Source organism: Schistocerca piceifrons, chromosome 10 (assembly GCF_021461385.2).
Source record: "Schistocerca piceifrons isolate TAMUIC-IGC-003096 chromosome 10, iqSchPice1.1, whole genome shotgun sequence".
NCBI lineage: Eukaryota > Metazoa > Arthropoda > Insecta > Orthoptera > Acrididae > Schistocerca > Schistocerca piceifrons.
This window is the reverse complement of record NC_060147.1, coordinates 95,627,556-95,655,182: the sequence shown is the minus strand read 5'-3', so window position 1 is coordinate 95,655,182 and position 27,627 is coordinate 95,627,556. Positions and strand designations below refer to the sequence as shown.

The 27,627-nt window shown below is 39.9% G+C and overlaps 1 long non-coding RNA gene across 1 annotated transcript in view; it reads left to right on the top strand.

The window, feature by feature from the left end:
- Nucleotides 1–24,843, top strand: part of LOC124718996 — a 40,179-nt gene extending 15,336 nt beyond the window's left edge. Inside the window, exons 2-3 of the long non-coding RNA XR_007005962.1 lie at nucleotides 718–781; nucleotides 21,947–24,843. This is a non-coding gene — a long non-coding RNA (uncharacterized LOC124718996). The remainder of the gene's footprint in view (nucleotides 1–717; nucleotides 782–21,946) is intronic.
- Nucleotides 24,844–27,627: the final 2,784 nt, after the last annotated feature.

Genomic DNA, 27,627 nt, shown 5'->3' with positions numbered 1-27,627 from the left:
GTCCATTACTCGTTTTGAGATGGTAGCACAAATGTGGAGGAATTACAAAGTGCTCTGTACACAGCACGATGATCCTACCTCGTGGTGGTCAGGCATGGTCGATCGGAACTGACCTCGATTGTGACTGCCCTCACATTCCCGTACAGTTCATCATCATCTGTCACATCTGAATGCCCCACAATCTGTGATCCGACTGACCAGCCAAATGGAGACCCCCGATGAAGCCCCTTTTGAGCTCTGTCAGGTGCCGATATGTCTGTCACAGACAACTACATGGCATCTCTGTTTCTTTCTCAGTGATCACTCAATGTCTGACACTTCATGCCCCTTACATACCAGGCCTGGTAATGACACTAACTATCAACAACATTGGTATATTTCATTGGCCAGTCTAGCAGCCGCAGAGAATTGCAATTTTAACTGTGTACATAAGGACGGTATGTATGAAGTTACATTAACATAGAACTGTGACTTCTGGGTGCTTCACATTTTTTTCTCAGGCAATGTACATAGCATGTATATCACTGTGCTCAGCCTATATTGTTGTCAGACTAGACTGTAAGTGTTTATGCCCATGTGCAGGTCTTGCCGGACCCAGCCACGTGACACGCTCCCGTCCGTGGCGCCCGCCACCAAGTAAGCTCTGACTTGTCCTACTCACTTTCTCTCTTCGACTCCAGTGAATGGGGTGTTCAAAGTTTGTTTTCTGTCTTGCAGGTCCCGCAAATGTTCGCAGCTTCATCCCTCGTGCAGCTGGGCAGCAGGGCCCGAGATTTTAAATGTAAGTGAAATGTTTTCAATATTGAGAAAAGTGGGAAAGTTGGCAGTTGCTAGTTGTTTATGACTTTATTCTGGTAAACTAGTTTGGGGCACAATGCTCACTTTACTAGTTCTAGAACTGTTGAAAGTTCAAACACCAGTCAGTGGTGGCATCCTCGCATGGTGTCCCATATAATGTCGAACAGTGCTTGAAGCTAGTCTTTGATTTTAATTATTTTAAATAAATGCTGTCTTATTTATTTCATCACATTTTGTGTACAATATGCTTACTTAAGGAGCAAAGTAATTGTAAGTGTATTGTTTACAAAATTTAGTACAGCACACTTGCATTTCTACAAAAATAATTAGTTTTTGGAACAGCAAGAGAACATGCATTGAATGCCTTTACATGTGTATTCTTGTGCCACAGTTTGGTGAGTAGATTTTTTATCTATACAGTTACATGATGTTTTAGTGCTTATATATCTGATTTCCTAAAATTTTGATAAATGGAAATAAAACATTTCAAGTGTTCTGCCATAATGCCTTCCCTAGAGATGAGAAAGAAATTGTGTTTCCAGACGGTTTGTTCCAGGGAGTCTCCAGGAGTGCTATTGTAGTGGTGAGAGGAGCCATATCCAGCTTGTTTTGGCTGTAGGTCTGGAGGATAATACTCATTGGATGACTGTGAGGGCAAGAAAAATTATGGCTCAGTTGAATGTGGCAGTTGCAGTTTCCAAGAGATCTACATTCTCATCTACATTTGTTCTCTGAAAACCACTGTCGTGTACATGCAAAAGGGTACTTTCTATTACCATTTATTAATGATTCTATTCATGTATGGAATGTGGGAACAATGACTGCTTTAATGCCTCTGTGTGAGCATTAATAAATCTACAGTTACAGCACTGATAAGTAGGAGGCCGTTGCATATCCATAGATTCTTCGCTTAATACAGATTCTTCAAACTTTGCAAGAATGCTTTTGTGGAATAGATGGCAGCTGTTGTCAGTTTTCAGGCAGTTCAGCATTTCAGAATTTCAGTAACTTATTCCTGTGGGTCAAACAAATCTGTGACCAATTGTTGTGCTGTTTCGTGTTTTTGTGTATACATTTGATATCTCGTGAAGTCTCTCTTTGTATGGGTCCCATACACTTGAGCAGTATTCTGAGACGTGACACGCAATAGGCAGAAAAGAGACACAATGCTTAAATGCAACAATTTTCGATAAACAAATACAGCACTTAAAAGCAGGTAGGAAAATATGATGGGTGTTTCAGTTAATAAAGTTCAAACACTACATCTTTTAACCAATTTGTTGCAACCACTAGACCCCCATGGTCCGTGTACCACCATTTGGGTTTAATTAGCTATGAGACAGAACTACTGGCAGTACTTACCTTCACAGGATGAAATATGTAGTCTACTGCTGCCAGTCAAATGTAAAAGTGGCAACACTATCCTACCATTCAAAACTATTAGTTGCTCTGTTGTGGAGGAAAGGGGGATACTTTGGGAGAGGTTCAAAAGGACAGGGCACTTACATCTCAGGATGAGAGGCATGCGTCTGTATGTAACACTTTTTTGCATCTGTATGTAACACTTTTTTCAGATATGAAATGGAATAGTCACATAGACTGAGTCATAGGTAAAGCAGGTGGCAGACTTTGGTTCATCAGTGGCATACTGAGAAAATACATTGCTTTTAAAGGAGAAGGCTTAAAAAACACTTGTGTGATCCGTCGTAGGATATTGCTTGAGCTTGTATGGCTAACAGGAGAGACTCAATGGATACAAGAAGGAGCCATGAGAATGGTCACAGGTATATGTGACCCACAGGACAGCATCTCAAAGATGAAAACCAGTTGGCAGACACTGGAAGGTAGACACCAAAAACAATTATATTTATTATTGATGTATGATAGCTCCTCCGCATTGGTAATGTAATTTGGAAATTTGTGATAAGATCTTATGGGACCAAACTGCTGAGGTCATCAGTCCCTAAGCTTACACACTACTTAATCTAACTTAAACTAACTTACGCTGAGGACAACACACACACCCAAGCCCTAGAGAGGACTCGAACCTCTGATGGGGTAAGCTACACGAACCGCAATGAGACGCCTCAGACCGCGTGGCTACCCCGCGTGTCAAGGTGATGTAATAAAATTGTTTGTCTCATAAATTAGCTATTCATAGTATGTACAAACAAAAAATACTCAGCATACAGTGTGAGCTAGTAACAGGTTTTGGGTGAGAAACTAATTTGGTTTAATAAAATTCTGAAACAGAGTCATGGCCAGTGATCTAGCAGTAATGCATGTGCATGGAAACCAAAAGTTCTTGCGAATCGGATCCTGATCATACTACAGTTTTTTTTCAGTCTGCCTTCACCTCTTTAAACTTCAGCCCCATTACTGAAGTGGCGTCCAATTGATTGGCATGTGAATGGAAATATGTTAACCTTTAGCGCTGTCTTACGTCTACAGTGTTGCAGGCACAGAAACAGACATTCACATAGCCTTGGACTATGCATCAAATAAGTGTTTTTTTCCTGAGAAAAAAAACATTAAATGGTCATTAACTTAGTGAAATATGGTTATCCAGGGATTTCACCAGATTCTGGAAAAATTTTGTTATAATGTTAGCTTCCAGTGCAGTAGATACCTGGAATTGGAGCTTCAAACTGGGGTAATTGTCCCCAGTGGTGAGAATTAAAAGTGTCAGATCTGACCTTGTCGCCACTGGTATAGCGTCATTGTACAGGGTTATTACAAATGATTGAAGCGATTTCACAGATCTACAATAACTTTATTATTTGAGATATTTTCACAATGCTTTGCACACACATACAAAAACTCAAAAAGTTTTTTTAGGCATTCACAAATGTTCGATATGTGCCCCTTTAGTGATTCGGCAGACATCAAGCCGATAATCAAGTTCCTCCCACACTCGGCGCAATATATCCCCATCAATGAGTTCGAAAGCATGGTTGATGCGAGCTCGCAGTTGTGGCACGTTTCTTGGTAGAGGAGGTTTAAACACTGAATCTTTCACATAACCCCACAGAAAGAAATCACATGGGGTTAAGTCGGGAGAGCGCGGAGGCCATGACATGAATTGCTGATCATGATCTCCACCACGACCGATCCATCGGTTTTCCAATCTCCTGTTTAAGAAATGCCGAACATCGTGATGGAAGTGCGGTGGAGCACCAGTGGTACGTTTAGCTCCATGCTTGCTTTATTCGTCGACTTCCGCGGGCTACACGTGAAACTTGCCCGCACACGTTCAACCGTTTCTTCGCTCACTGCAGGCCGACCCGTTGATTTCTCCCTTATAGAGGCATCCAGAAGCTTTAAACTGCACATACCATCGCCGAATGGAGTTAGCAGTTGGTGGATCTTTGTTGAACTTCGTCCTGAAGTGTCGTTGCACTGTTATGACTGACTGATGTGAGTGCATTTTAAGCATGACATACGCTTTCTCGGCTCCTGTCGCCATTTTGTCTCACTGCGCTCTCGAGCGCTCTGGCGGCAGAAACCTGAAGTGTGGCTTCAGCCGAACAAAACTTTATGAGTTTTTCTACGTATCTGTAGTCTGTCGTGACCATATGTCAATGAATGGAGCTACAGTGAATTTATGAAATCTCTTCAATCATTTGTAATAGCCCTGTATTTTACGTTTCCCATCATTGTCAGTATCCCAACAGGATCAAGTATAGCTTAGAATACAGTTATTAGACACAATACTCGATGACATCTTTATTCATTCTATGACACTCACGCATGCTTTACGCAAAAGTTATTAATCATCCCAGTACTTACACTTCACTTTTCAATTTTGTCTTTTTATCAAAATATACTGGTTGCAGCAACAGTTGCACAGACATCTCTGTCAGTGGAATGTCATGCATCGTTCTGTCCAGGTGTGAACGGAATGACACATGTGTACATGTAGAGAGACGTGTGTGTGCCTGCATTTCATGTGAAGGAAAACACAGGCACAAGGGAACTAAGTGCAAGATGCACAGATTTTAAATGCACACTTATTCCGTGTGCTACTTCCTGACCACTAGAAAAGTCTCTGGACACTCTCGAGGTTATGCTGCAGCGCACGTCTCTGCATGCTATCAAACCTCATTGTTGACCATTCTCCTGTACAAGTTCCTATTCCTAACCTGATTAAAAACATCCAGTCAGTTAGTCTCCTCTCTGCTCCTGATTGGATAGACTCTGAGGCACTGTTAAAGTGCATCTAGAACTCTCGCTGGAATCGACTGGCATACTTTCTGTCACAAGCCACTTCAAAACTGTCCACTTTAATTAAAATTGAGACAAACTGGAAACCTAGGTATACGATATTTTAAACTCAGCTGACATAAAAAATTAAAAGTCTTACTTTTACCACTCTGTTGGAGGATTTTAGCCTCCACCCCCCCCCCCCCCCCCCCTCCCCATGCATTTTACAAGAAGGTGTGAATATAGCTGTCCATGCAAAATCTTTACATATGTATTGTTAATTTTGTGGAAGTGGACAACATGAGGTTTTTTTGACTCATCAGTTTTCTGACTGGTTTGATGTGCCCTGCCATGAATTCCTCTTCTGTGTCAGCCTCTTCATCTCAGAACAGCACTTGCAATCTATATCCTCAATTATTTGCTGGATGTATTCCAATTTTTTCAACCTTTGTCCGTAGCACCACATCTTAAATGCTTCAATTCTCTTCTGTTCTGGTTTTCCCACAGTCCATGTTTCACTACCACGCAATTCTATGCTCCAAATGTATATTCTCAGAAATTTCTTCCTCAAATTATGGCCTATGTTTGACACTAGTAGATTTGTGTTGGCCAGGAATGCCCTTTTTGCCAGTGCTAGTCTGCATTTGATGTCATCCTTGCTCCATCTGTCATGGGTATTTTGCTGTCTAGGTAGTAGAATTCCTTAACGTGATCTACTTTGTGACTATTAATCCTTATCGCTGTTCTCATTTCTGCTACTTCTCATTACTTTTGCGTTTCTTCAGTTTACTCTCAATCCATATTCTGTACTCATTAGACTGTTTTATTCCATTCAGCAGATTATGTAATTTTTCCCTTTCACTCAGGATGGCAATGTCATCAGTGAATCATATTATTGATATTCTTTCAGCTTGAATTTTAATTCTGCTCTTGAACCTTTCTTTTATTTCCATCATTGCTTCATCGATGTACAGATTGAACAGTAGGAGCAAAAGACTATGTCCCTGTCTTACACCCTTTTTAATCCGAGCACTTCATTCTTATTATTCCCTTTTGGCTCCTGTACGTATTGTACAGGGTGTTTGTAAATTCATATCACAGTTTTAATGCTTTATAAAATTTATTACATTAAACTTACAGTCATAAATGATATGTCAAATGAAAGAGCAACTTAAAGAGTTGTGTTTGGCACCAGTGTGCATGCACAGTGTTCAGTGTTTCCGCCACAGTCTGCTGAATTGGTTGAAGTGCTTGATAGGCCGCAAGGGGCCCAGTGACAGGGCTTGCTTTGCACAGCCTCCTCATTCACCCAGCCTAACACCATGTGATGTTTTCCTTTGGGGCTTCATCAAGGATTGTGTGTATGTGCCTCCACTACCAGCAGACCTCCCTGAATTAAGAAACTCTATTGAAGCAGCTGTTGCTGCAATCACTGAAGACACTCTTATCAACTGGCGAAGAGTTCTCAGGCTTCCAGCCAGGTGGCGGTGTCTTCAAACTGCAGTTTGAAGACACCGCCTCCCGCCTGGAAGCCCGAGAACTCTTCGCCAGCTGTATACGCCGGGAAAGCATACATTCACACTCTTATCAACGTTTGGGAAGAACTCTGCTACAGACTGGGATGTGTGTTGTGTGACAGATGGAGTTCACATTGAACATTTATAGGGTTCTAGGTCAACAGGTTCTATGAACGTGAACGTGTCCTGATTCTTCTTTAGTTTTGCTTCCATTATCAACAGCAATGTCAGAATTGCCTCTCTGGTGCCTTATCTTTCCCTAAAGCTAAACTGATCATCATCTAACACATCTTCAAATTTCTTTTACATTCTTCTGTATATTATTTTTTGTAAGCAACTTGGATGCATGAGTTGTTAAGCTGATTGTGTGATAATTCTTGCACTTGTCAGCTCTTGCAGCCTTCGGAATTGCGCAGATGATACTTTTCCGAAAGACAGGTGATATGTCACGTCAGTATTAATAGTCATTTTGTTGCCACATCCCCCAATGATTTTAGAAATTCTGATGGAATGTGATCTATACGATCTGCCTTATTTGATCTTAAGTCTCCCAAAGCACTCTTAAATTCTGATTCTGATACTGGATCCCCTTTCTCTTCTTGTATCACATCAGACAATCCTACCCCGTCATAGAAGTCTTAAATGTACTCTATATCCCTATCTGCTCTCTCCTCTGCTTTTAACCGTGGAATTGCCATTGCACTCCTAATGTTACCACCCTTGCTTTTAATTTCACTGAAGTTACTTTGACTTTCCTGTATTCTGAGACAGTCATTCTGACAATCGATTTCTTCACTTTTTCTTGCAGCCATTTCATCTTAGCTTCCTTGCACTTCCTATTTGTTTTGTTCCTCAGTGACTTATATTTTTGTATTCCTGAATTTCCCTGAACATTTTTGTACTTCCTTCTTTCATCGATAAACTGAAGTATTTCTTCTGTTACCCATGGTTTCTTTGCAGTTAATTTCTTTGTACTTACGTTTTTCTTTCCAACTTCTGTAATTGCCCTTTTTAGAGAGGTCCAGTCCTCTTCAACTGTACTGCCTACTGAGGTATTCCTTTTTGCTGTATGTATAGCCTTAGAGAACTTCAAGTGTATCTCGTCATTCCTTAGTGCTTCTATATCCCGCTTCTTTGCATATTGATTCTTCCTGATTAATCTTGTAAACTTCAGCGTATTCTTCATCACTATTACATTGTCATCTGATTTTATATCTGCTCCTGGGTATGCCTTACAATCCAGTATTCAATTTCAGAATCTCTGTCTGACCATGATATAATGTAACTGAAATCTTCCCATATTGCCCACTCTTTTCCAAGCATACCTCCTCCTCGTGTGATTCTTGAACAGGGTATTTGGTATTACCAGCTTAAATTCATTACAGAATCCAGTTAGTCTTTCTCCTCTCTGATTCTTTGCCCCAAGTCCATATTGTATTGCGAATACATAGAAAGAAGGATCCTTTATTGTATGATTATATGATAGCGGAACAAACACTGGTAGCAGTTACTTCTGTAAAATATCTGGGAGTATGCGTGCAGAACAATTTGAAGTGGAATGATCATATAAAATTAATTGTTGGTAAGGCGGGTACCAGGTTGAGATTCATTGGGAGAGTGCTTAGAAAATGTAGTCCACCAACAAAGGAGGTGGCTTACAAAACACTCGTTCGACCTATACTTGAGTATTGCTCATCAGTGTGGGATCCGTACCAGATCGGTCTGACGGAGGAGATAGAGAAGATCCAAAGAAGAGCGGCGCGTTTCGTCACAGGGTTATTTGGTAACCGTGACAGCGTTACGGAGATGTTTAATAAACTCAAGTGGCAGACTCTGCAAGAGAGGCGCTCTGCATCGTGGTGTAGCTTGCTCGCCAGGTTTCGAGAGGGTGCGTTTCTGGATGAGGTATCGAATATATTGCTTCCCCCTACTTATACCTCCCGAAGAGATCACGAATGTAAAATTAGAGAGATTAGAGCGCGCACGGAGGCTTTCAGACAGTCGTTCTTCTCGCGATTCATACGCGACTGGAACAGGAAAGGGAGGTAATGACAGTGGCGCGTAAAGTGCCCTCCGCCACACACCGTTGGGTGGCTTGCGGAGTATAAATGTAGATGTAGATGTAGATGTATTCTCCTGTAACCTTATCTTCTACTCCTTCCCCTACAACTGCATTCCAGTACACCACGACTATTTGATTTTCATCTCCATTTATGTACTCTATTACCCTCTCAATATCCTCATATACTTTCTCTGCCTCTTCTTCTTCAGCCCTACACCTGAACTGTTTTTGTCTGTGTTGGTTTGCTGTTGATTCTGATAAGAACAACCCTATCACTTAACTGTTCACAGTAACACACTCTCTGCCATACTTTCCCATTCATAACAAATCCTAACCCCGTTATACCATTTTCTACTGCTGTTGATATTACCCTATACTCATCTGACCAGAAATCCTCATCCTTCTTGTCATTTCACTTCACTGACCCCTAGTAAACCTAAAGTGAGCCTCTGCATTTCCCGTTTCAGATTTTGTGGCATCACTACCACATTCAAGCTTCTGACATTCCATGGTCTGATTCATAGGATATTATCCTTTCATTGGTTCTTCAATCTGTTTCTCACTTTTCTCATAGTCACCTCCTTGTCAGTCTTCCTCCGGAGACCCGAATGGGGGAGTATTCTGTAATCTTTTGCTAATGGAGAAATCATCATGACAGTTTTTCAATTATAGGCCACATGTTCTTTAATGTAGTGGGGTCCATTGCCTTCTGCATCTTCATGCTGTAGAGACTAGTTATTCAAAAAAGAGTAATAAAAAAAATTTCCAGTTCAAGTAAATGTTATAGGATTTCAATAGCTTACCTATGAGTTGCATTTTTTAATATAAGAACCATTTTTAAATTTGAATGCTTCAGTCAGTGGCATGCTTACATGCACAGAGTACCTTCACCTGTTAGTTACCTAGAGATACCATAACAGAAACATTCATCCATTTTTACATTTGTTTGTGCATATTTAACATGTGTCAGATATCTGAAAATCTGTTGTGTGAAATATACTCAGTGACCAAAATTCATTTACAAATTAGTGAAGTAGCAAAGGAATTCCAAGAATATTTGAACGGAATGGATGATGGCTTGAAAACATGTTATAAGATATCAACAAAAGTAAAACAAAGGTGACAGAATGTAGTAAGATTAAATCAGATGATACCCATACAGTTAGATTAGGAAACGAGACACTAAAAGTAGAGATTTATTATTTGGGCAGCTGAGTAACTGACATTGGCTGAAGTTGAGAGGATATAAGTGCAGCCTGGCAATGGCGTGATCATGTTTCAGATAAAGAGAAATTTGGTTACATCAGTTGTAAATTTAAGTTTATCTAATGGTATTTGTCTGGCGCATATCCTTGTACGGAGGTGAAGTGTAGACAGTAAGGATTTCAGACAAGAAGAAAATATAAGCTTCAGGATTGTTGTGCTACAGAAGAATCTTAAAAATTAGATGTCTAGATGAGATAACTAATGAGGAGGTAGTGAATCGAATTCAGGAAATTCGTGGCACAACTTGACTTAAAGAATGGCTAGATTGGTAGGACACATTCTGAGGTATCAGAGAACTGTCAGTTTGGTAATTGAACGGAAGTTGGGCAGGGGTAAAAAATGCTTGCACATAATAATTAGAATGGAGAGCTTTGGACTGAAGTTCACTGCACCAGCAATAACTACAGTGGTCTGTGGTACTGTTAACATTTCTGTTAAACATCTTTACGAGTACAAGATGCAGTGATCATTACATTGAGAAGAGTGGTACCTTAAAATGGTTTTCAGCATTATGATGAATTAATGAACATTTCATAAATAACTATATGACTAATGTTTTGTGGTATAATGTATGTGGTTTCATTTTGTAACATGATTTCATTTTACTTTCCAGTCTTACAGTAATGTTCCAATAAAATTTCACAAAATTCTCTTCAGTAATTATGACAGAAAGTAATAACTTTGGCATGTGTTAAGAATATGGTAGACTATGTTGTATTGAAATGAGGTTATTATCCATCTCTACTGTTGTAGCCTAGGAAATATAAATTACAAGTTGCGACATCAGCAGATGAAAAATAGACCATGCACAAGCCTACTGTCAGAGCTCCGATGCACCTAACTGTTAAAGTAGTTTGCAAAATTTAGTCATCTGCAGATAAAAAAGTTGAAAATGTGTTTGCAAATACAGGGTGGCGCATGAAATGTGTTACCATTTTGTTTTTGAATATAAACTTTATTGTCAATACAACCTGAAAGGAACATATACTACAATGAAGAGCTGTCGATGGAGATTTGTTCTAACTCAGCACATGCTCAATATGTCCACCATTTCATTTCCTAACTTCCTTCAAATGAACACTGAAGTTAGTGATTATCCTACAGCACATGTCTTCTGTAATTTCACTGCAAGCTTGAAGAATAAGTCTTCTGAACTCCACTAAATCATGTGTACGTTTTGGGAAAATTTTTTCCTTTAGGTACCGCCAAAGAAAAAAAGTTACATGTATTGAGGTCTTGACTATTGCAGGGCCAACTTTGTCTGTCATTGAAGCGACCTGGAAACCTGAGTGAAATGATCTGCATGTCGAAATGCTCATGTAAAAACTCCTACACAGTGTTTGCAGTATGTGGCCTTGCTCCATCTTGCATGAACCACTGCATGTTGAAGGGCAAGGCAGTAGCAAAAAGCTGTGGAATGAAGCTATTGCGAAGCATTCTCAAATAACGCTCGCTGTTCACAGTTTCTTCAAAGAAAAAGGGTCTAATAAGTCTGTGACTGGAAATTGCTGCCCACGCTGTAATCCTTGGAGCATAATGTTGTTGTTCATCAAGCACTTGTGGGTTTTCAGTGGCCCAAAAGTGTACATTTTGTTTGTTAACCACACCGTCTAAGTGAAAATGCGCCTCGTCTGAAAACTGAATGTTGTTGAGAGTTTCTTCCCTATCCTCCACCCACTGAGCAAACAGTAGTCTCTGCTGCTTGTGTTCTTAGTGAGCTTCTGTGCACAAGTCATCTTCTATGGGCACATATGGAGGTCACTTTTAAGAATGCGCTGAGCGGAGCGTCTGGATATTCGCAGTTGCACTGCTGCCTTTCTACACGATTTCATGGGACTTCTCTGTACAGCAACTCGTACCGCTTCAATGTTCTTCGGCGAACAAACAGGCTTAGGCCGAGGTCGCTTCGCTTCCAATACTGTTCCTTCCTGTACAAATTTATCATACAACCTGTGGATGGTCTTCTTGCAAGGGACCCATCCTGTGTTAAACTGTTGTTCAAAACGCCTCTGAGTCACAGCAAGGCTTTTTGTTTCATTAAAAAGTAACACAATTGCCGATCGTTGCTGTGTCATAAGTTTTCCATTGTCAGCCATTGCTGCTTACTAGTCTCCTAGTGGCAGTATCGTGAATTACATGTCATTTTGTAACTCATTTGTTTTTCGAAGCTCTGCTGGTACTGCTGTAGAGATCCCAGCGGGATATCTAATGTGTGTTGTAAATTGTGAAAGAAACAATTGGTAACACATTTCATGCGCCACCCTGCATGTGTACGGGATTTATGGATGTTGATAGGATTTCTCTTACCTACAAAGACATCTATTAGTATCTGTCAATTTCAGAGAAGCTTCCTAGATATTAGACTGTTTGTTGGGCTTATGTACATTTGTAACAATGTGTTCTTTTTTTCAGTTCTAATAAAATTTTCTTTGTTTTTGTAACCCCTCACGTTGGGGTTCAGCAGTTGAAAGAAAAGTGTCATTCACATACAACAGAATTTGTAAAATTACTCAGGATTTGATTGATGTGCCTCATGAAAGCAATGGAAAGCTCCAAATTTAATCAAGAACTACTTATTGGAAGGCACCAGTTGTTTCTTTTCTGGACAACACTTGCAGCAGTCATTACTTCCCTTGTCACAGACCTAGCGAGGTGGCACAGTGGTTAGCACACTGGACTCACATTCGGGAGGAAGAGGTTCAAACCCACATCTGGCCATACTGATTTAGGTTTTCCACGATTTCTCTGAATCGCTTTGGGCAAATGCTGGGTTGGTTCTTTTAAAGGGGCAAGGCTGACTTTCTTCCCCACGCTTCCCTAATCTGATGACCTTGCTGTTTGGTGCCCTCCCCCATATCAACCAACCTTGTCACAGATGTTTTGTGGGTGATTAGTTTTGCAAAAATATGGTGACAGGTGGCACTTCAGCTAGCACATGACACCAGAGTTACGGTGAGCATGGCTTCAGCTCTGTGCCCTGAATATGGCCACACGAAGGAGCTCACTGCATGCAGATTGGAAAGGGGTCTTCATATGGAAGAAAAAAAAAGTTAAAGAAACAGAGAGCACTTGGTCAAAACAATGTCAGATATTGAGTGTTTGCTATTGTGTATTTGACTGTTAAAAAGCAGTAGATTCATGAAAATTATATCAGTAAGTCCTCAGTGCTTTCATGTCCTGCGGATGTAGTGCTGACACTACTGTTATATGGTGCAGTATGTGAGACTCTGCTCCCCATCCGTCCTTAGTCCATTGATACATATTTGAAGTGTACTTGCTTTCTGCATGAAATAATTGGTCATCTCTTTGCAAAGGCCATTGTGGATTTATCTGTGCTCAACAACCACTTACCCCAAACATAGAAACGGAAGCAAAGCCATGCATTACATATTTGCACCTGAGAAAAATGTCATTCCATTAATCAATAAATTTGTTAACCGACTGCAATTATATACAGTGCCACTTTGTCAAAAGTCTCCATGTGATTTGGGTACATCTATGACTAACAGACTTTATTGCCTTAAACTTAGCAGACTCAGCTCAAATGATAGCTGAACACACCTACAAGTGCTTGACACCTAACCATTTAAGTCTTAATTGTACACAGACTTCATTTTGCCATTTCAAACCAGCAATAATGACCTGTTGACACCAGAAATAGACACTGATGGCCATACCCTGAATGAATACTGCCGTTCTCAATACATTTAGTCCTTAATTCCTTGGTTTCCACATAGATAACAAGTTGAAATTGTGTCACTGTATCAATAATTTAATAAAGAAGCTCAGTTCATCTCATTGTGTCCTTAGATGTGTCTCTCATTGTGTTGAATTGAAGACAAAAGTGTGGTATGCCATGGCGTAGATACAAGTTCTTAGGTTGGCACTACAACACTGACACCGACGACAGCACCCTCTAGCCGGCGCTGTGCAGCTCTACGAGTGCCGCTCGAGATTCAGCCCATTTGATTCTGAGTAGATGTCCAAGCAAGCAACATTGTTTCTATTTCCTAGTGAGTGAGACACTACAGATTTTGCCTGTGTAACTTTTGTGAGCTTCGATCCATCTGACCTCGCACCTACGTGCTCCTCAGTGCAAAGTTAGATATTCACGTTATTATGTATTCAAGTTATCATTGTTGTGAGATAGTAATACCACCTTTACCTTAAAAGCTGTACCGAGAGATTTTTACCTCACTTGCTCCTACTCGCTTTCTACATTCGGCCTACCCTTCAGTTTACAGGAGCAGACCCACACGCTGCCTTCCAGGTGGGGTACAAGAAAAAGTGTTAGCCTGCTTTGCATATATTCACCTGCTGTTGTCATATGGAATTATCTTCTAAGGCAGTCTGATATCCCAGCCAGGTGAGTCCGGTGGAAGGCACAGAACTTGAGGACAACCACTAGACAGCATTGATACATTTACGAGCACTGGATGCGCCACTGCTGTAGTGGCCACGGGGCCACGTCTGTTCTGCCAACCTATCAGCATTCGCGGCCACCCTTTTAACCTAGCAGCTCAGTCTTAAGTCGTGATCCCACTGTGCTCTTATATCATTGTCACTCCAAGGTGTCACAGGACTCTGCCACACCATAGGTTTTCACTCTCAGGTTACTCGTTGGAGTTGTTATTCTGATGTGTGGCCTCTGTTCTCTGTCTTGCTGTTGTTGTTTTCTCAGCTCACTGTTGACAGCCTTGGCTGTTTGGCCACTTTTTGCAGGTTTTCGAGTTTTTTTCCAGTCTTGTCAGTCTCTCATCACAAGCAGTGTACCTAAAGTAAATGAAGTGTTTGTTCAGCACGTGTGAGTTGTAAGAACATTGTGTAAAGTACATAACTGTACGCCTTGCAGAAGCTCTTTCGAGAAACTTAAGAGTTCTTACACTCCCTTCCCAATACATTTAGTCCTTAATGGTTTTTATTGCTGACAGTTAAAATCAGTGAACTGTGATCTGCAGTCACAATAGAAGACAAAAAATAATTTTCGTGTAGACTTTGCCCCTCTGTCCAGGGTTCAATATGTTGTTGTGTGCTCTGCTCTGAGGGTTCTGTACAAAATTATGTACAATGAAGGGGGAAAAAAACTGCAACACCAAGAAGGAGTTGTGTGACACAAAGGAAAGTTGGTAAGCATGTCTATTCAAATTTGATACCAAACACATAAGAGTGGCACTAGTGGCCTCACTACGAGGCTGCAAATAAGGTTTGTGTAAATACAGGGTTATTACAAATGATTGAAGCGATTTCACAGCTCTACAATAACTTTATTATTTGAGATATTTTCACAATGCTTTGCACACACATACAAAAACTCAAAAAATTTTCTTAGGCATTCACATATGTTCGATATGTGCCCCTTTAGTGATTCGGCAGACATCAAGCCGATAGTCAAGTTCCTCCCACACTCGGCGCAGCATGTCCCCATCAGTGAGTTCGAAAGCATCATTGATGCGAGCTCGCAGTTCTGGCACGTTTCTTGGTAGAGGAGGTTTAAACACTGAATCTTTCACATAACCCCACAGAAAGAAATCGCATGGGGTTAAGTCGGGAGAGCATGGAGGCCATGACATGAATTGCTGATCGTGATCTCCACCACGACCGATCCATCGGTTTTCCAATCTCTTGTTTAAGAAATGCTGAACATCGTGATGGAAGTGCGGTGGAGCACCGTCCTGTTGAAAGATGAAGTCGGCGCTGTCGGTCTCCAGTTGTGGCATGAGCCAATTTTCCATCATGTCCAGATACACGTGTCCTGTAACGTTTTTTTCGCAGAAGAAAAAGGGGCCGTAAACTTTAAACCGTGAGATTGCACAAAACACGTTAACTTTTGGTGAATTGCGAATTTGCTGCACGAATGCGTGAGGATTCTCTACCGCCCAGATTCGCACATTGTGTCTGTTCACTTCACCATTAAGAAAAAATGTTGCTTCATCACTGAAAACAAGTTTCGCACTGAACGCATCCTCTTCCATGAGCTGTTGCAACCGCGCTGAAAATTCAAAGCGTTTGACTTTGTCATCGGGTGTCAGGGCTTGTAGCAATTGTAAACGGTAAGGCTTCTGCTTTAATCTTTTCCGTAAGATTTTCCAAACCGTCAGCTGTGATACGTTTAGCTCCCTGCTTGCTTTATTCGTCGACTTCCGCGGGCTACGCGTGAAACTTGCCCGCACGTGTTCAACCGTTTCTTCGCTCACTGCAGGCCGATCCGTTGATTTCCCCTTACAGAGGCATCCAGAAGCTTTAAACTGCGCATACCATCGCCGAATGGAGTTAGCAGTTGGTGGATCTTTGTTGAACTTCGTCCTGAAGTGTCGTTGCACTGTTATGACTGACTGATGTGAGTGCATTTCAAGCACGACATACGCTTTCTCTGCTCCTGTCGCCATTTTTTCTCACTGCGCTCTCGAGCACTCTGGCGGCAGAAACCTGAAGTGCGGCTTCAGCCAAACAAAACTTTATGAGTTTTTCTACATATCTGTGGTGTGTCGTGACCATATGTCAATGAATGGAGCTACAGTGAATTTATGAAATCACTTCAATCATTTGTAATAGCCCTGTACATGCTGTAATGATTCATTAGTTACCTTTGATACTGGATGTGGTGAGTTGACGTTAGTCAAGAATGCCTCGAATGCAATAGAGACGCAACTATCAACACCTCAGAGTGTGAATGAGGTTGGGTACTAGGGCTACGAGAAACTGTATATTCATTCTGCGATACTGCGGAAGAACTTGCCAGGGACGTAGCCGCTGTCCGTGATTGCCAGCAGCAGTGGTCATGAGAATGCTCGATTGCAACAAGACCGGGCTCCGGATGCCCACGTGGCACTACTGAGAGGGAAGACCGTCATGTTCGGCATATGGCTCTAGCGCATCGTACTGCATCTGCAGCAGTAATTTGAGCAGCAGTTGGCGCCACAGTGACGTAACAAACTGCGACAAATAGGTTACTTGAAGGACAGCTCCGAGCCAGACACCCTGTAGCGTGAATTCCACTTACCCCAAACCACCGCCGTTTGTGACTTCAGTGGTGCGAAGCCCATTGGAGATCAGTGTGGATGTCTGTTATGTTTTCTGATGTAATCTGGTTCTGCTTTGGTGAGCAGTGATGGCCGTGTGTTGGTTAGGAGGAGGCACACTATACACACGTTGAATCTACACCTGGAGTTATGGTCTGGAGTACTATTTTGTATGACAGCATTCACGTGGTTATCCCATGCATCCTGACTGCACATTTGTACACCAGTCTGGTGATTCAATCTTCTGTGCTACCATTCATGAACAGCATTCCATGGGGTGTTTTCCAACAGGATAATTCTCACCCACATACCACTGTCATAACCCAACATGCTCTAAAGAGTGTTGACATGTTGTCTCGGCCTGCTCGATCACTATATCTGTCTCCAAGCGGGCACATATGGGATGCCATTATATGACAACTCCTGTGTCATCCACAGACAACATTAACTGACCCTGTATTGACTAACCAAGTGCGACAAGCGTGGAACTCCATCCCACAAACTGACATAGGGCATCTGTACAACACAATGCATGCACGTTTACATGCTTGCATTCAACATTCTGGCAGTTACACCGGTTATTAATGTACCAGCATTTCACATTTTCAATGGCTTATTTTGCAGTTACATTAAACTGTAGTCTTGCAATATTAATCACTTAAATGTGTTACCTAGACAAATGTGTTCCCAAAATTTTATTACTCTACATTAATTATTTTTTGGTGTTGTGATTTTTTCCTTAACTTTTTTTAACTTATTTTAGTACATATTAAGTCATTATCAGATGATCTGTTTTCAAAGAAAGAAAAAGTGTGGCTGAATGGTCTGGTGCAAGTCTTTCTATTGGAGACCACTCTCGCAACTTACGTGTCATCCAACTGGGGAAGGGGATACAGTTTGATGAGGAATCTGAACCTTGCACTGTTTCTAGTGACTCCACACATTGTTGAGAGACGAAGGCTGGATTAAAATGATGACTAAAAAATCCACAGTGTGACCGAAATTTGATCCTGCAACCTCTCAGTTTCAGGCGTGTGCTTTACTGCTAGACCATCAGGCTTGACACGTATGTAGGTAGCTCATCTATAAGTTTTGATTGAGTGAGTTTGTGAGTATCAAAATATGTTAGATGACCATATCTTTTGATTGCATTGACTTAGAAACTTAACTCTGTTTGTGGTGTGCGCACTGTAAGACCTTCGGTACACACACCATCAGATTATTTGACTTGTCGCTCTAACGAAGTAGGCGAGTGTCAGCAATATGTCTCGTGGTCTTATTTTGGCATGTTTATCTTCTGCCGTTAGCTTAGACGATAGAAATGCCACTTGCACGCTTAGAGTAGCAGATTGATGGTGACCAACTTTAAACAGAACTTGATTAATTTTCACACACATTTATTAAAATAATAAAAAGCATAGACATTACGTAACTTGATTCTGGATGCTGTTTACAATTGATAATCTGAAGTTCCTTTGATCTTGGTTCATTACTCTTATTCTCACATATCTCTGATACTTGAGAAAGTGTCTGTTCATTTATCTTCATGGCTATGTACAGGAATATGGTAATCTTCTTAGGTGCAGACTGAAACTTGACTATAGGCTGGTACAGACTGGTGCAGACAAATGCAGACTTGTACAGACTGGTGCAGACAAATGCAGACTAACTAATCGGAGGTCTGTACACTTGTTATAATACCTCGCGCGTTCAGGTATCACTGCGCGAGTGTGATCGGTGAGGAGAAAAGGTTCTACGTTAGCAGCAATCTCATTGGCTGTGTTACATACTAATACGCGGATCGGCGGAAGCAGAATTTGGTCCGTCTCTAAGGCAGCGCCATCTCGTAGTGCGGAGACGGACGAGCGCTGCACCTGCGCTGTTGTGCTTAGCGGGGCGTGCTCTAGTGGGAAAGTTGTGTACGCGCTGACTACGCGGAACTATGTACACAAGACACCGCCAAGGGACTGTAGATCTTAGTACCAGACATAAATTTCAGCTTGACACCTTCACGCATCCCTGAGAAAAAGGGGCATTAAAAGATGGAGAGACAAACAGATGGATAGCAAATGGCAAAAAAATATTTTTTTATGTGGCAAATTACAAATTAATAATTGTTGGACTTTATCCTTTATTTGTATTGTGAACCCTTGCCTCTCATTAAATTTCATGATTCTCAGTCAACGGTAAGTACTTACAAGTTTTGATGAGTGAGTTTGTGAGTTTTGAAATATGTGACATAAATAACCATATCTTTCATTTGCACTGATGTAGACAATTAAATTTTTCACACCACCAAGGGAGTGTAGACTCTAGTATGCAATGTAAATTTCAACTTGATACCTCTATTTGTTCCTGAGAAAAGGGGTCTTAACGGATGGACAGAAAGACAGACAGAATCCTATAAGGGATTGAGGTATAAAACTCTAAAAATTAAAGAAAATTAAAAACATACACCCTTCCTATTATCTGGCCATCTTGATTTAGGAATTGAAAAGTTCTGTTAGCTACCTGGCAAATAACATTGTTTGTTGTAAAGAAACATGAGATGTAATAATGTAATCCAAATAGCACTCTGTGTTTCTAAATTTAGGTAAATACTTTCTTTGAAAAGTACCATTGTAATCAAGTAACTACTAAGCTACTAATAGCAGATGAATGACTGAGGAGACACCCATTTGTTTTAAAGTATGAGGGTCACTCCAAAAGAAATGTACACTATTTTTGTAAAAATACACTTTTCATTCTGCATGTGTGAAAGTTTTACAGTGTGTAGATACATCCTTCCCACTTGTTTTCAAACTTAGTTCAACCTGTTCCCATGAGTGGCGCCATCACAGCATGTCTACAAAATGGCTGCTACACTTGACGTTCGTGAGAAGCAACGTGCTGTCATAGAATTTCTGTGCTGTGAAAACAAGACAGTGGGAAACATCCACAAGAGGTTTAAAAAGGTGTATGGAGATGCTGCTGTCGATCGCAGTACAGTTAGTTGGTGGTCAAGCAGGTTACGTGATGAAAGCAGGCACGGCAATATTGAGGATTGTCCTCGCAGCAGCAGGCCTCATACTGCACACACTCCAGACAATGTGCAGAGAGTTAACGAATTGGTGACTGCTGACAGATGCATCACAGTAAACGAATTGTCACGCTACGTTGGGATAGGCGAAGGAAGTGAATGCAGAATACTGAAAGTTTTGTCATTAAAAAAGGTTTGTGCCAGGTGGGTTCCCTAGATGTTGACAGTGGCTCAGAAAGAAACAAGAAAAATGGTATGCAGCGAACTTTTGGAACAGTATGAGAATGGTAGAGATGAATGTGTTGGAAGAATTGTGACAGGTGATGAAACATGGCACCATCATTTTTCACCAGAGACGAAGAGGCAATCAGTGGAGCGGCATCATGCAAATTCAGCCAAGGGGGAGGGGGGAAGGAAATAAAAAAATTCAAAACCACAACTTCTGCTGGAAAAGTTATGGCTATGGTGTTTTTCGATTCCGAAGGACTCTTGCTTGTGGACATCATGCCAAGTGGAACCACCATAAATTCTGATGCATGTGTGACGACACTGAAAAAACTTCAAGCTCGACTGAGTCGTGTTCGACCAAATCGGCAAAAGCAGGATGTTTTGCTGTTGCACAACAATGCACGGCCACATATCAGTCAAAAAACCATGGAAGCGATCACAAAACTCGGATGGACAACATTGAAACACCCACCTTACAGTCCTGACCTGGCTCCATGTGACTATAATCTCTTTGGGAAACTAAAGGACTCTCTTCATGGAACAAGGATTGAAGATGATGACTCCCTTGTGCACGCTGCCAAACAGTGGCCACAACAGGTTGGTCCAGAATTTTACTGTGTGGGTATACAGGCGCTGGTTCCAAAATGGTGTAAGGCAGTTGAGAGGAATGGAAATTAAGTGGAGAAATGAAAATATTGTTCCTAAAGGATGTATCTAAACACTGTAAAACTTTCAAACATGTAGAATAAAAGATGGATTTAAAAAAAAAAAAAATAGTGTGCATTTCTTTTGGAGTGACCCTCGTAGCAGCTTCCTTACTCATTTGACTCTTTAAATTTATAAGGCATAAGCATGAAAAGCCCTAAGCAGAATGGTAATAATTTAGTGTTGATAAAAAATAAAGAATATGTATGATTTCTTTGTCTTGTGTCAGTTTATACCTTGACATGACTGAATCAATGAATTTTTCCAGTACATTGCCATTTTTGCTTTTCTAATACTGTATTTATGAAATGATTACTGCATATACACTGGTTTGTGATACTTAAGGATGAAAGTAACTTTCATGTGATGTGTCACTGCCACGCAACACTGCTCAGTGAAACCTGGACCATACGTAGAAAGAACTGCTACAGTGTAGTAAAGATCATAACAGAAAGGAATACGCTATGAGATAAACTGAAATGACACTTTTATTCACAGACAGTAATTACATTAAAGTCACCGCAATTTATGATGGTTTGCTGGACATTACAAATGGCACAGTGCAGGTGTGGAATGAGAGAGTATTTGGTGACTGGACTGGCCTGCCTGTTTCTCCAACTTAAATCTTATCGATTAAATATGGGATGTGTTGGGAAGAGATATTGCAGTTTGCCCACATCCAACGATGACATTCCAGCAGTTGTCAACCACATTCGTGGAAGAATGGAATGCTCTACCATAGGAACTCCTTACCAACCTTGTAGCCAGCCAGGGAGTACATTGCAGAGCCCACATTGCTGTCTGTGGTGACCACACATGCTGTTAAGAACCAATGCCATTCTTTATAATGTCCAGGAGACTGTCAGGAACTGTGGTGACTACAGAATTATTATTGTCTTTGAATAAAAGTATCATTTCCTTTCGCCTCATTGTGTCTCTCTTGCAGTTACCTTTTGTATTACATTGTAGCAGTTCTTTCTATGTTGTCCAAGTTTCATCGAGCAATGTTACTTGGCATTTAAACGTCATGCGAAATTTACTTCTGTCCTTAAGTTTTGCACACCAGCATATTGCAAATATTTGTGTTGACAATGAAGATTGAAAAATTGTATTTTTGGCTCTGTTGTAGGAAAACTAGCTGCCAATTTGGACAGGCATATGTTTCGTGGCACGCAGCCGTGTGAGGAAGCAGTGGGGAAATGAGTGAAGCATAAGCCCTGACATGTACATCACGGCGTGTATCATGTTAACCTTTTGTCTTATGTAAACTTTTGTGTGGGATAACTGAATTAAGAGAATTGACCTCTTTGGTGTTGTGTTTACAAAAGTACTGATACAATGTAATGTATTGCTAGTAGTTGCCGAAGTTAGAAATGTAGCTGGCAGATGTTTTCCCATGTACAGGGTATTACACTGTGTCCATAGAGAAAGGGCACTGTGATAAACTTTGCCAGTTACTACTGACTACATACATTTATCTTGACTGTAATGTCAGTGTCCCCCATGCGTGTCCATATGTGTGATACTGCGCATACCCAAAATGAGGAGGAAAAATAAAATTAAAAGAAAGTGCAGAAGAAAGTATAATCTTTCCAGTAGTCTGTTATATGCAGAAATTGATGTATATTCTTTTTAAGAGCTATAAGAAATAATGTGAAGCTTGTGTAATTTTAAATGTTAATGTTGTTATCATATATATTTTATTGTAAAGGAAACATTATAATCAGTCATGTGTTTACAAACATGTAGTTTCTTTTATTACTTGGCAAAGGAAGCTGAAGACCTGGCCAGAAAAGCATCACACTGTGTTTATGCCCAAAAGCAAAAGCGGTAATAGCATACACTCCAATGTTTTTAGAAGTGTAGCACTTACTTTCTACTATGGCTGAGTCTACGGTTTGCTTTGTCGGATAACAATGTAATAATGTGCGTGTGTGCCTGCATGTGTGCACACCCAGGCACACACAAGTGTGTGTGTGTGTGTGTGCGCGCACGCGCTCATGCCCACACACACACACACACACACACACACACACACACACACACAAACTCGAGGAAAATGTAGTTATGTATTGCATGTTGTGTGATTGATGTTTTGATGTTTTTGTCTTCTTGGTTACTAGTGCTGCCAGATAGATGGCATAAACTTTTGATGAGACTGTAAGCTGTCAGAAGCTGCTTATAAATAAGCACACTCAATACTGTCTGTGTTTCATTACAGTTCTGGTAACTGTCAAATATATGAGTTGATGAATTAATTACTTCAAATATCAGACTCAAACTGATGTTGGAGTTGTTAATGTAAAGTGAGGATCGATTACGTGCCAAATTAGTTAGACTGTACTAATTTTGAAAGGCTTGTCAACTGAACAATTCTCATACCAGGGTGTTAGAATTTTACAATGTACATTGGTTACACCGTTTTTGTGTTTACTAGGCTGTGAGCCAAATGTTCTAAAATACAAAATATATATTCACTGTCATAATATGCTAGTGCATCCAAGAGAAAGTGTGACATCTGCTTCACGTTCAATTGTTGGCTAGAATTAGTATAAAGACATTATAGTGTTAGTAGGTTGTTGAATGTTAACACAAATGGCCAATTAAGAAATCTTTAGATATCTTCAGAAGATTTTCAGCACAAACAAGGTATCATTTCCTGGACCAATATTTGGCTGGGAACTCTCAGGCATTTTCAAGGCAATTTGAAATATATCACAGGAACACAATCTACAATTATTTATTCATCAAGATCCGCATCTGCTTCTTTTACACTTGGGTCAAAATGTGACGTGTTGTGCTATCTCACAATGCATGCGTCACAAATGAAGCAGTGCATCTGATGTGTGCATCAGATACGAAATAATGCAGGGCAGTCTGGCAGAAAGTTCTGCGCTTAAATGATTTACCAGTCTTTTCTTTTAATAGCTACCTTACAGAAATATCTGTACACCAACATGATTCAGAGGTTGCATAGATCAACAAATGAAACCTCAAATTGGTGGCAGGTGTCACAAATATCAAGTGAGAATGGTTCTGAATGGAAAATGCTCTTAGAAAAAAAGACAATGGAATTCATGAATTGATCTGAGATCTGATAATTCTCTGTTTGCAAGCCTTATTGGATATTTGATCCTCTGGGACAACTTCAAAAACCACACTCAAGATAGAATATTTAAACATGTTTAGTCTTGATGTGTTTATAATGTAAATTATGGGCCACATTGTTTATCAGTTCCTTTGTGCAAGAGAAATACTGCTGTATTTGAAATGTTTCTCCAGCTTTATATACTCTTTGCTCATTTTGTATGTTCCTATGCATTTCATAATATAGCTAAACATTGCTACAGATATTTGTAGTTATCGATGTTTTCTTTGAAGAAGTGTTATCAGTAGGTATATTAATATAAGGAAAAAAATTGGTTGTTGATTTATAAGAAGACAGAACAGATAATCAGTACTTGCGTTCAGTAGGCAAAATTCCAAGTAATATTGTAAGACACACAAAAAAACTAGCTCTCACAGCTGTTAATTCCTTTCTCGGGAAGTAAGGAGGGATATATCTGGAAGGATAGGCAAGTGGGGTTGTCCAGTAACAAGGATACCACCCAGCAATTGGATTTTTGTAATTTTTTTATATTCATGGAACATGAAGTTCATAATTCAAATATCAATATCCCAAAGCAGGTTGATGCATCTCTAAAAAAATTCTTGACAAACTTGACTTTGCAGTTTTCCAGTGAACTTGAGGAACTTTAACACCCTAAAATGTTGGCAATTTTCACAACAGGCAGTGTGGATCACTGGGTAGCATTGGATCACGTAATCAATGGATTGCTGGTTCGAATCTCACAGTGACTTTTTTCCATTCAGTTTGAATACCTACACATTTAAAAATAAAATTCATCAAATATATGCTAATTATCACACATCTAATCATTGTTTTTTGTGAGAAATGCACATCATCTTGTTTTTAATTACATTCCGCATCCAAAATTCCAGACGTTCATTGAAAATATAACTTCTTAACTGTCAATATATTAGTAAAGATTGTTAATAAATATAGGATGTTGCTTATAATGTAAATGCTACTTATGTTTATAATATTTTTTAATTTTAATGATTTTTTATATAGTATTTATATTGAAGAATTTATATTTGCAATGGAAAGTGTAATTTTACATGTGTTATGTAATTAGAGACAAGAAGACATACATTTTTCATAAAAATAATGATTAGATATGTGCTAATTAGCACATATTTGATTAATGTTATATTAAATTATGTAGTTATTCAAAGTGAATGTGGGAAAAAGTCCATGGCGAGATCGGAACGAGCGGTTCTATGATTACCTAGTTACCGTTCTCCAACACTACTGAGTGGCCCATGGTGCCTATCATGAAAATCACCTTCATTTTGGGGAATTAAAATTCTTGAAATTCCATGGAAAATTTCAAAGTAGATTTTCTTGAAAATTTTTATAGAGTTCCAACAAATGCCTTTGACATACTTGAGTTTTGAACTCAGATAGGTTCCTCTGAAGCTGCAGTCTGAATGACCTGTCACTTCTTTGCAACCTTCCAAAGCCAATATCTTTTTCTTCCTGAAGAGGAAACTAATCATTCTGCAGCCTAGGTATAATTTTTTTAGCTCTATGTATTGATAGAACTTCGAATTTTGTCTCCTGAAAATAAGAATTGGGCAACAGTTCTATTTCTTTATAATTCTACAAATATATGTACATTTGTAAATAACTAGTCTGGAATTTTTGTCAATATAGCAACAGTTTTTGTTGTCATATAGTTCAGCAGCAAACCAAAAGATGTTTGTTGTCTGTATTTTAATTGTGTTCTGCTTCAGCATATACAGGGTGTCCCAGAAGAAATGGTCAGTATTCAGGGAACAATCATTCAAAGCAAAAAATTGTAGTTAGTGCGGGCTCTGAAATGCATTCCTTAAAAGCCATGAGCACTTGTTTGGTAAAAAAGATGTGTTTCTCAGTAGTGAAGATGAAAAGTGCTCATAGTGTGTATGGTATGCACTTTAGAGCCCATGTTTACTAGGCTTTTATGCTTTGACCAGTCTTCGCGAGACACCCTGTATATAACTAGCAGAATTATAATTTTTATGTTATTTTTAAATTTTACATTTTTTGTAAGTACCTGACTGCAGAGAGTAGTTTTTTACTTTTATTTGTATGCTGTATCACCGTACTATTAAATGTTGATTCTGCTATAATCTTCCTGTTCAATAAAAGTGAGCACTAGCTCTAAATTGTGTCAAATTAACTGAATATGATGCCAGTCACAGGAGATCTTTGAGGAAGTAATCACTTGCCACTCAAAAGGCCTGTGCCTAAGGCACTTGTCTCCCAGTGTGAAACTGTGTATATTACCCATGTTGTACATCAACCATTCTTATCTGTTTTGGTTATTTGAGCTACTCTTCCTTCCTCTTTCCCTTCCTTTCGAAAACTATGAATTAGCAAACTGATCTTTTAAATTACCAGTGTAAGATGTGATGTTTGTCTCGAGGACTGGCAGTTTTCTCAGAGCTCACATTTCTCTCCTCCAGTTCAGTATGCAGAAGAAAGAAACAGTTACGTTGACTTTAACCTCTCATATTCAGAGGAATGGTGCTTTGCCAACAGGAATTCAAGGTGGTCAGGTAACAACTTATAGTTTTCAAATGTTCACTCTTGATCTAGCTACAGTGCTGTCCCCCCCCCCCCCCCCTCCCCAAAAAAAACTCTCTCTCTCTCTCTCTCTCTCTCTCTCTCTCTCTCTCTCTCTCTTCCCCCCCCCCCCCCTTTCTCCTTTCTCTTTCTTTCTTTCTTTCTCTTCTGATTTCAGGAAAACATTTTATGATTGATCTAATAAACCATCTTCAGAGCTTCTTGAACTGTGAGCGGAATGAGGCTAGTATGTGTGGCTAGTGAGGGAGAGTGAGTGTGTGTCATATACAATTTTTGTTGTTTATACTTTTAATTCTGGCCTGAAATATTCATTATAGTAGTAGCTTTACTTCAAGTGAACATCTGTTCCTGAGGAAGTAGGCCACATATCTGCATCTGAGGAAGTGGGCCAAACACCGCACAACCATTCATCGTGTCCCGTTTAGTATAAGACTGACTATTAACCTCCAGAACTGGCACCACTGTGGATAGTTAAGTTATATTATCCTAGCATCACCTGCTGATGTGGTCATTAGTAACCAAAAGAGATCTGGTCCTTCCTCTTGCTTTTACTTAGCTGCTATGTGTTTCCATAAACCTTACGACAACTTCTGTGGCCCTGCCCATTTGATGCCCATCAGTGTGCATCTGTAAGCATTAGTGTACCTGACAAGCACTGAACTTTTAATACGTAATGTTAAAATGAAAGTTGCACATGTTGTATATAACATTAAAGTGGATGCTTGCATTGTTTCTTTATCATCAGGACATGTATAAATGATGGATATTTGCCAGAGGAAGAAAGACAAATGAAAATGACAGACTTTTGATTAAGAAGAGACAAGAAAGAAACAAAACGAATTAATGGTCACAGTCACATGCAGACTGAAATAATTGTGGTACCAGAAAAATTAATAGAATGCTCTGCATTGAACATACGTGTTGTTACTTCTGGAGATATGTATGTCATAATGCAGTTTGAAGGACAGTTCCAAACATAATGGATGAGTAGTTCACATACAATGGTAGGGAACAGAAACAGTCTTATATTCTGCCATTTATAATTTGTCACTCAGTTAATTTACATTAGGTTAATATGTCATGTTGACTGACAGTAGCCATCTGGCTTTATTTTC